At 40.1% G+C, this 7913-nt stretch overlaps 1 long non-coding RNA gene across 2 annotated transcripts; it reads right to left on the bottom strand.

Annotated features, from left to right (window-relative positions):
* Positions 1 to 960: 960 nt before the first annotated feature.
* Positions 961 to 7100, bottom strand: LOC108962410 (uncharacterized). 2 transcript variants are annotated; one of them, XR_007780621.1, is made up of 4 exons: positions 6959 to 7100; positions 6745 to 6865; positions 5103 to 5177; positions 961 to 1204 (listed from the first exon to the last, which is right to left on the bottom strand). It is a non-coding gene; the product is annotated as an uncharacterized LOC108962410 (long non-coding RNA). The 2 variants fall into 2 exon arrangements; XR_007780619.1 differs by lacking the exon at positions 961 to 1204 and adding an exon at positions 1475 to 1635.
* Positions 7101 to 7913: the final 813 nt, after the last annotated feature.

The following is a 7913-nucleotide window of genomic DNA, read 5'->3' as shown; positions in this document are numbered from 1 at the left end:
TCTCCCCCCACACCTCCCCTGCTTCCCCTGCTCTTATCCCTGGTGTGCCAAGCTCCTGCATCTCCCTGGCTCTCCAGCTGTAGCTCACCTTTTCCTGGCTGTAGCTGATAAAATATTAATTTTTTAGCAGCAATCTGTTCTTTTAAAGAGCACAGAGAGTGTACAATGCAGAAGAGTCTTTGGGAAATATATCCAAATAAGGGACTCTGCCCTCCTGCTTTCACCTGGGCTGGAAGGATGGGCACGGCCCATATTTATCATATGAAAGTGGTGTTACTAAATTTGTCCAGAAGTTCTGATTGCAGACACTCATTTTCTGACAGAAAACACTTTTGTTTTGCCTTTCCCCTGTTGTTCCCAGGCGCTGCCCAGGATGTCCCTCTGTGGTCTCAGGCAGTGTCCCTAGGAGGAAGGGCAGCCTCTGCCTGGCCTGCACAGCTCAGCTGGATTGGTGTGGCCTGACAAGGCATGAACAGCTGGATGTGCTCTGGAGTGCCTTGAAACCTTCCCCTGACAGGTTCTGGAGGGGTTTCCCTTTGGGATTTCTTATGATACACCAGCCCTTTGGACAAAGTCCAGTGGTAAAGGATTGAAAGTCTGACAAGTGAGGTCTTGGGATGAAAATGGTTCTGTTAAAATAGGGCAAAGAATGCACTAATGATCTTCCTTTTAATGTCTGAAATAGTTAGGAATAAAAATGCTGGAAAAGGGCACTTTTCTGTTTGAATTGGTGTCACCTCTCATGGATCAAACCCCATAGTGAGCCATCAGAGCAGAAGTGTGAAAACTGGGATCCTTTGACTTCCCCAGTGGACTTAACTTTCTTTTCCTCCTCTCTTTCAGGACAGGAAAAATCACCAAACTCCTCCCATCTTTGCCAAAATCTTCAGTGTTTAATCAGCCAAAGCCAAGAGACGTCAGCACCAGGGGTCTGAGCTGGAGGGCTCTGGTCCTGCCCAGGCTGTGGGTAAGTCAGAGGGACACAGGGCTCCTCTTTTCCTCTCTGCTGGGATTAACTGGCACTGGGGAGTGCCACTGCTGAGAGCCCAGCCCTACTGTGTGTGCTGGAAGAGACACAGGACAGCCCTGTCCAGAGTCATCACTGCCAGCAATCAGGGATGCACTGGCTCTGGGGTGAGAAGGATTTATTGCTCAGCTGAACCTCAGCTCGGGGGCCAGGACACTTCCAAGGATGAGTCGGTGGCTGCAGTTCAAGAGTGGTCACAAGTTCTGTGTTACAAGGCAATGTACAACTTTCTAACCCGGGGTGTACTTGGCTTTTCTGACCTAGCACCTTTCCTACTTCTGCTGCACTGGGGATACTTTTGCCCACCAGGGTTCTCTGTCTCACTTGCACACAGCTGCTTCTGTTACAATTCTCAACTCTTAGCTTACTCTGTACAACCCCACCCTCACATTACAAACCCTTCACCACCTTACCCTTACAGTTTCTCACTTAAGGCACACTCTTACCTACAACCATAGGAACATAATTATTTTATATATTATTTTTATGCTTAATGTCTGTGTATTGTATTTTTACATCAATCCAAGCTTCTTCCCAGTGTGCAGATCAAATCTTTTGGTGTCTCTGGAAGTTTCTGGTTCTCCAATTCCCACATCTCCCCTCTCTCCCTGTGTTAAGAAATTTTTATTAATAAATTTGTTAAGCATTGGTTGTATATATTAATGTAAATAAGGTGTTATTATCAGTAATAGTATTATTATAATAATTGAAATGTATAATTTTGGTTTATTTTTAAATTATGATGTTACATTTTATTTATTAAAAAAATTGTTAAGTTTTATTATTTATTCTTATTTTCTATATTTTTAAAGTTGCATATTTTTATAAATAGATTTGGAATGATTAGATAACTTTATAGAATATATTTCATTAAAATTTTTATATTTATGTTTGTGTGTTAATATAAGAAAATTTATTGTATTGTTTTGTAAAACTGCATATTTAATATTTTTGATATCTGTTAAAAAGTTATTTAATGTAAGGGATGTAGCATTAGGTTGTGTATTTATATAATATTTTAATTTATTTCATTGTTTTAGTGCTGTTGAAGTAATAGGTGGCATAGAAAGTGATGCTGCAATTTTTTTTAAGTTTCAAGGTTTAAATTTTTAAAATATTTTTATTAGTCTTGATGGATAAATTATTTTTAATGTTTTATATTGATAATTATTTTTATATTGAGTTAATACTGTAAGGTTCTTAAAATTATATGGATTATTTGTAATTGGTATATTAATTAGGTAAGTAAAGAATGGATTTTTTTGAGTACCGATAGATAAATACAAAGTATTTAAACTTGAAAATTTATTTAAGTTACTTAAATATTTCCTTTAGGTTGGTTAATTGGTAAAGTTGTATAATTAAAAGTGAATAAAGTAAATAGAGTAGAAATATAATATTTGAATGAATTTTATATTTTTAAAGTTATCTAATAATAAAAATTTTATAATAATCTTGATTTTTATATTTATAAAGAAACTTAAAGTTTATAGGTTTTTGTGGATGTAATACAAGATGTTTGGTGTGAGTTGGAATTTTTGTGTAATTTACATTGGTTTTTTTATTTGTGAAGTGCTCAGTGTGTTTTTTGTGTAATGTGGTTTTACGTTTTTTATTGAAATTTACTTAGGTTTTTGTATTTGTTGAGATATAAGTAAGCTTTATGATTTCATATGAGAAATAAACTATTGATACATTTTGGGTTATAAAACTGTATAGAGATTTGTAAGATAATTTTATAAGTTATAATTTTTGTTATAAGTATGAAAAAATAGTAATTAAAATAATGTATGTAGTAAAGAAAAATTATAATGATTAGGAATTATTTAGATTACATAATTTCACATGTTACTAATTATATATATTTATTAAGTATTCAAATATTGTCTATTTTAGAGTTTGTGACAGTTGAGAAATTTTAAATTAGTGGAAGGTTACATAAACATGTTTGGAATATTATTTTTTAGGTTTATTTTAAAAATAGGTCTAGTTATTATATAAGGTTAAATTGTTAGGCTAAAATTATTTGAATTTTGTTTTTGATGCAGCAAATATTTGGCTTTGCTGTTAATTATTTTATTTAGGTAGACTTAGGGTTTGATTATAGCTTAAATTTTAATTAGCGGAAGTTACTTAATACACTTTTATATAATTTATAAAAAATGTAGTTATGAGTAAAATTTTAGGATTAAAGATTAATTAAATTATTTAATAATTGGGTTTTTTAAAGCTTTTTTAGAATAGACATGTTCTGAATATAGTAAACTTATTTTTTTAAAGATTTGAAAGTGGTTACAGACAAGATTGTCAGTTTGAATTTGGATATTGAGAGTGTGGAGGAAATGTAGTTGTGTGAGAGCCTGATTACTTAGTATGAAACTTAGAAAAATAAATTAATGATGGAGTTGGATTTTTTATTGAAGTGTTTTTGTAATAATAACTGAGGAAAGTTATAAGATTAACAGTTTGGAGGAGGTTTTTAACAATTTTTTTTAAATTTTGAAAAATATCTAAAGTTATGAGATAACATTAGGTTAAATTATAGAGGTAGTGTAGAGATTAGTTAGGGAGTTAACTTGGTTTAAGAGATGTATAAGTGGTTAGAGAATAAAAAAGTAGGATTTTGAAATTATATGTGGTTTAGGTAATTATATAAAGAGGTGGTAAAGTATTTGAAAGTCAGTTGTAAATATTATAATATTATTTTATAAATAATGTTTATTATAAACATTAATAGATTTATTTAATTGGTATATTAGCAGTAAGTCTTTGTAGAAGTTATATAAATATTTTTTAAAAGTTATCCTATTAAGGAAATAGAGTAAAAATTTTAAAATAAAATTAAATTAATAGTAATTGCTATTTTTTGGTGTTATTTATAAAAGATAAGAATAGCAGAGATTGTAATGCAGAATAGAATTTTTAATGAAATTGATTATGTAATAGACTATTGTTTTACTTATGAATAGGTGTTTGTTAGTGTTTTATTTTAGTTGTTTTAATTGGAGTTGTTTAATTTTCTTAAAAAAATAAAGTATATACTTGATAGTTTAGATAAATTATTTAAAATACAATTTAGGAGAAGTTATATTAAATATTTAAATGTAGAATGAATTCTGATAGTAAGGAATAATATACCTCATTTTAATAAAACATTAAAGTGATAAAATGAAATTTAGGAATATTTAGACTTAAATGTAGTGAAATTTAATTGTGTTTGATTTTATTAATACTTGACTTATTGAAGGTTGTTATTTATAAATATTGAAGTTTCCAAAGTATTTTGGTTTTGGAGAAACTTTAGATTGTTGTTTAATTATTGTTATTACCTATATCTTTATATTGTGGTTTTATTTATTGGGAGATATGTTTCTTGGTAAAATATTTTTATTTATGTTACATTTCAAATGGTACTGATTTGTATAGTGGATTTTTTTTTTGCATTTAGGATATTGATTAGATTGTTTTATATTTTTTGTGGGCTTTGAGTAATATTTACTTATATGTTTAGGTTTTTTATATTTGAAGTATTTTTTATGGTTTTTGTTACTTTTCTAAGAGCTTTTGATTCAGATTTGAAGAGTATTTGGTGTTTGGAGGAAATAAATTTGGGGGTTTTTTTTTACATGGTTGAGTTGTATTTTTAATGTTAATAAGGACTACTTTTGGTACATTAGTTTGATTTTTTGTTTGGTTATGGGGAGGGTGTAAGCCTGAGACTGGTATTAGGACTTTTTATCTTATGTTTTGTGAGTCTGTTAAGGAGGAGGTGCTATTTTAAGTTTTATAAAAGGTACTGAGAATTAGTTAAAATCATGGAAGAAACATTATGGTAATTGAAGGGTGTTGTGTTTAAAGAGTTATAAATCTTTTTTAATAAGTGCTTGAAATAAGGTGAGCCTAATCTCCTTTTTCTGCCCCCACAAATGGCATGACCTGTGCACACTGCTCAGGATTCACCCAACCAAAATAAAGAGCAAATATTGGCTGGGCTTTAAGAACTTGAAATAACTTTATAAGCAAAATACATCACATTTTTCTCTTGTTTTTTTTTTCTTTCAGATGCTGGACTTACCTCTGGGGATGAGCACTAAGCTCTCACTGCAGGGACCCGTCAGGCGTCGGTGGCTGTGAGTTCATGTTCTTCTCACTGGGGAATTGGAATTAATTAATTAATTAACTGCAGGATGAATTAATTAATGAAACCTTTCCCCTTTTGTGCCTTGCGGTGTGGGACAAGGGCAGAGAGAGCGAGCAGAGGAGAGGCCTGGGGCTGGAGAGGGGCAGAGGGACCTCCCTGGTGTCCCCAGGGCACCTGTGGGGAACAGGAGGGACACTGTGAGGGCAAGTGCAGGTGAGGAGGGGACAGTCTGGGGCAAAACCCGAGTTCATCTGCAGGGAAGTGACTAAGGGATATTTGGGAGGGAAATGCTGAGGTGCTGAGTTTGCCCAGCTGGGCCCAAGCTGTGTTTGCACAAAGCAGGACCAGAGGCAAAGGCCAATCCAAAGCCAACCCTCCCCAACCTCTGAGTCCCAGAAAAAATCCTACAAGCTTGCCCATTGAGGGACTAAAAATCCATAAAAACAGAACCAAGGGCAAACCACAAGTTTCCTGGGAATCCCACTACAGTGTTGTCATGCCCTTTTTAACAGATTTTTTATTATAACACTGGATGTCTCTGTTGGGATTGTTCACTCTGTTGCCTGTGGGGTTTTTTGGGTTTGAACTCCCTCATGGTGGCTCTGACACTGCCCAGGAGCTGGGAGGAAAAGCAGTCAGAGCTCCTGGCAGGGACAGAGTGTTTTCCCCCAGAGCAGATCCAGCAGCTGCCCACCAGCCTGGCCAGGAGGGATCTGCTCTGGCTCATGGAGGGAAGGAATGTTTTCAACTGATTCAGGTGACATTCCAGCAACCACATCTCCAGCCCCTCCTGCTCCCAGCTCCTGCCCATTCTGAGGGGAATTTGTCCTACCAGCAGCAAGAGAAGGACCCCAGCTGCAACCCTGGGACTTGGATTGTCCCTCTGGGGGATGCTGGCTGCTGGATTTAGAGCATTCCATGCATTTGGCTGCTAAAATTTCCCAGCCTGAGGGCTTTGGCTGACAGGGCAGCACAAAGACTGTTCTCTGTGTGGTGCCCAGATTTGGAGCTCAGTATCAGCTTTGCCAGTTCAGGTAAATTATACACACAGCCCCAAATTCCCTGATTAATTCCTGCTGGAATAACCTGACAGCAGGAATTAATCAGGGAATTAATTTCCACTCGCGGAGAGTGGAAATTCCCGTGCAGAGCTACCACTTTTACACCAGCTGTGTCAGGAGCCAGCAGAGGTTCCAGAAAAGGTCAGTGGGACTGGGACAAGGACAGGTCCTAGCCCTAGTCCCACTGAGGGACTAGGACTAGTCCTAGTGGGACTAGCAGGTTCTATTCCATAGAACCTGCTATTTAAAAACCTCATCCCCCAGCTCCCTCTGATGTCCCTAGAGTCACTTGACAGAGTTCCCTGGAATTCAGCTGATTTCACCCCCCTGGAGCTCAGGCTTCAGTTGATATTTTAAAGCAGGACAAGGCCGTGGCTGGATGCACTCCCAGCCTGTGCTGAGGCAGCACCTCTGTCCCTGAAGAAGCTCAGCTCCTTTTAGAGCCTCTGCATGTTTTTCCCCCTCAGGAAAGGGATGCACGTCCATACCTTCAGCACACCTCCAGTTACACCCACCTGTGAAAGTTTTCCATGCCTTCCACACTTCTAGCTGGCTCCCTGGAAAGTTCCAAACGTCATCCCACTCGAACCTCTGATTTTAAGGCATCTCCGAGGCCTATTTCTTAGGATTTAATATCTGTGAGGGAAGATTACCTAGCTTTAATGCTGCTGAGGGACGATGTACTCAGGCTGGAAAGGAGGGAAGGGATTTGGGGTAGCCGGGACATACCTGGCAGGTGTATAGGAGCTTTGGGAGGTCGGAAACTGGAACTGCTGTCCGGGGCCCTCTGCAAACAGTCCGTGCCTCCATCCCCAGGTAATGCCAGCTGTTTCTTGGTGTCCTTCTGGGCCGTCAATGGCATCTGTCTGTGCTGAAGCATCTCCACAAGCCTGTTCAGAGCAGACCTGGCCAAGGGGCCACAGGCAGCCCTTTAGCCGTGTCGGCACAAGCACTGTCCTAGTACCCCGGTGCTCATACCGGGACCTGTGTTCGGCAGGCTGCAGGCACAACTCCTCCCTGCAGAGCCCAAGGACGTGAGGGCTGCCTGCCCTTCGGGGGCTTTTGGCCTCCTCCAGGCCCACACCCGGAGCGGGAGCAGCGGTCCCCCTGGCCGTCCCGGAGCGGCTGCTCCCGGCCGTGGCGTGCAGCCCCGCTCGTTCGGCGGGATCCCCCGGCGATGCGGGCGCTGTGGCTCCCCAGGGAGTGCGGTGGCCCCGGGGCTACCGGGCCGGGGGGGCTCGGTGTGCCCGCGGGGGTTGAAGGGCGGCGCCGTGTCCGCCAGGGGGCGCCCCGCGGGGAGGGAGCCGGCGCTGAGGGAGCGGCGGGGCCTGTGGGGTCCCGGGGCTGGAACGGGCGGTCCTTGAGCTCTGCCGGTTTCCAGCCACGATCCAGCGGCTGCTCTAGGAAAAAGCGCCGTCCTCCTGGTGGGCCCAGCACCAGCACTACCCCAGCTCCACGCAGCCTCGGAGCCCCGGCGGGACCCCAGACCCACACCGACCACAGCCGGAGCAGAACTAGCAGTGCCTGGCTTAGTCCCAGCGTCCGTCTCAGAGCGGCTCTTCCCAGCCGCAGCAATGCCAGTCCTGATCCCAGCCCCAATCCCTCCTTGACCCTCCAGCACCGGCCCCCACAGCAGACACCAACAGGACCAGGACCCGAATCCCCAAGCCCCAATCCCACCTGA

Source organism: Serinus canaria, unplaced genomic scaffold (genome assembly GCF_022539315.1).
Source record: "Serinus canaria isolate serCan28SL12 unplaced genomic scaffold, serCan2020 HiC_scaffold_140, whole genome shotgun sequence".
Taxonomy (NCBI): Eukaryota; Metazoa; Chordata; class Aves; order Passeriformes; family Fringillidae; genus Serinus; species Serinus canaria.
The sequence above is the reverse complement of the archived record's forward strand: the minus strand, read 5'-3'. Positions and strand labels throughout refer to the sequence as shown.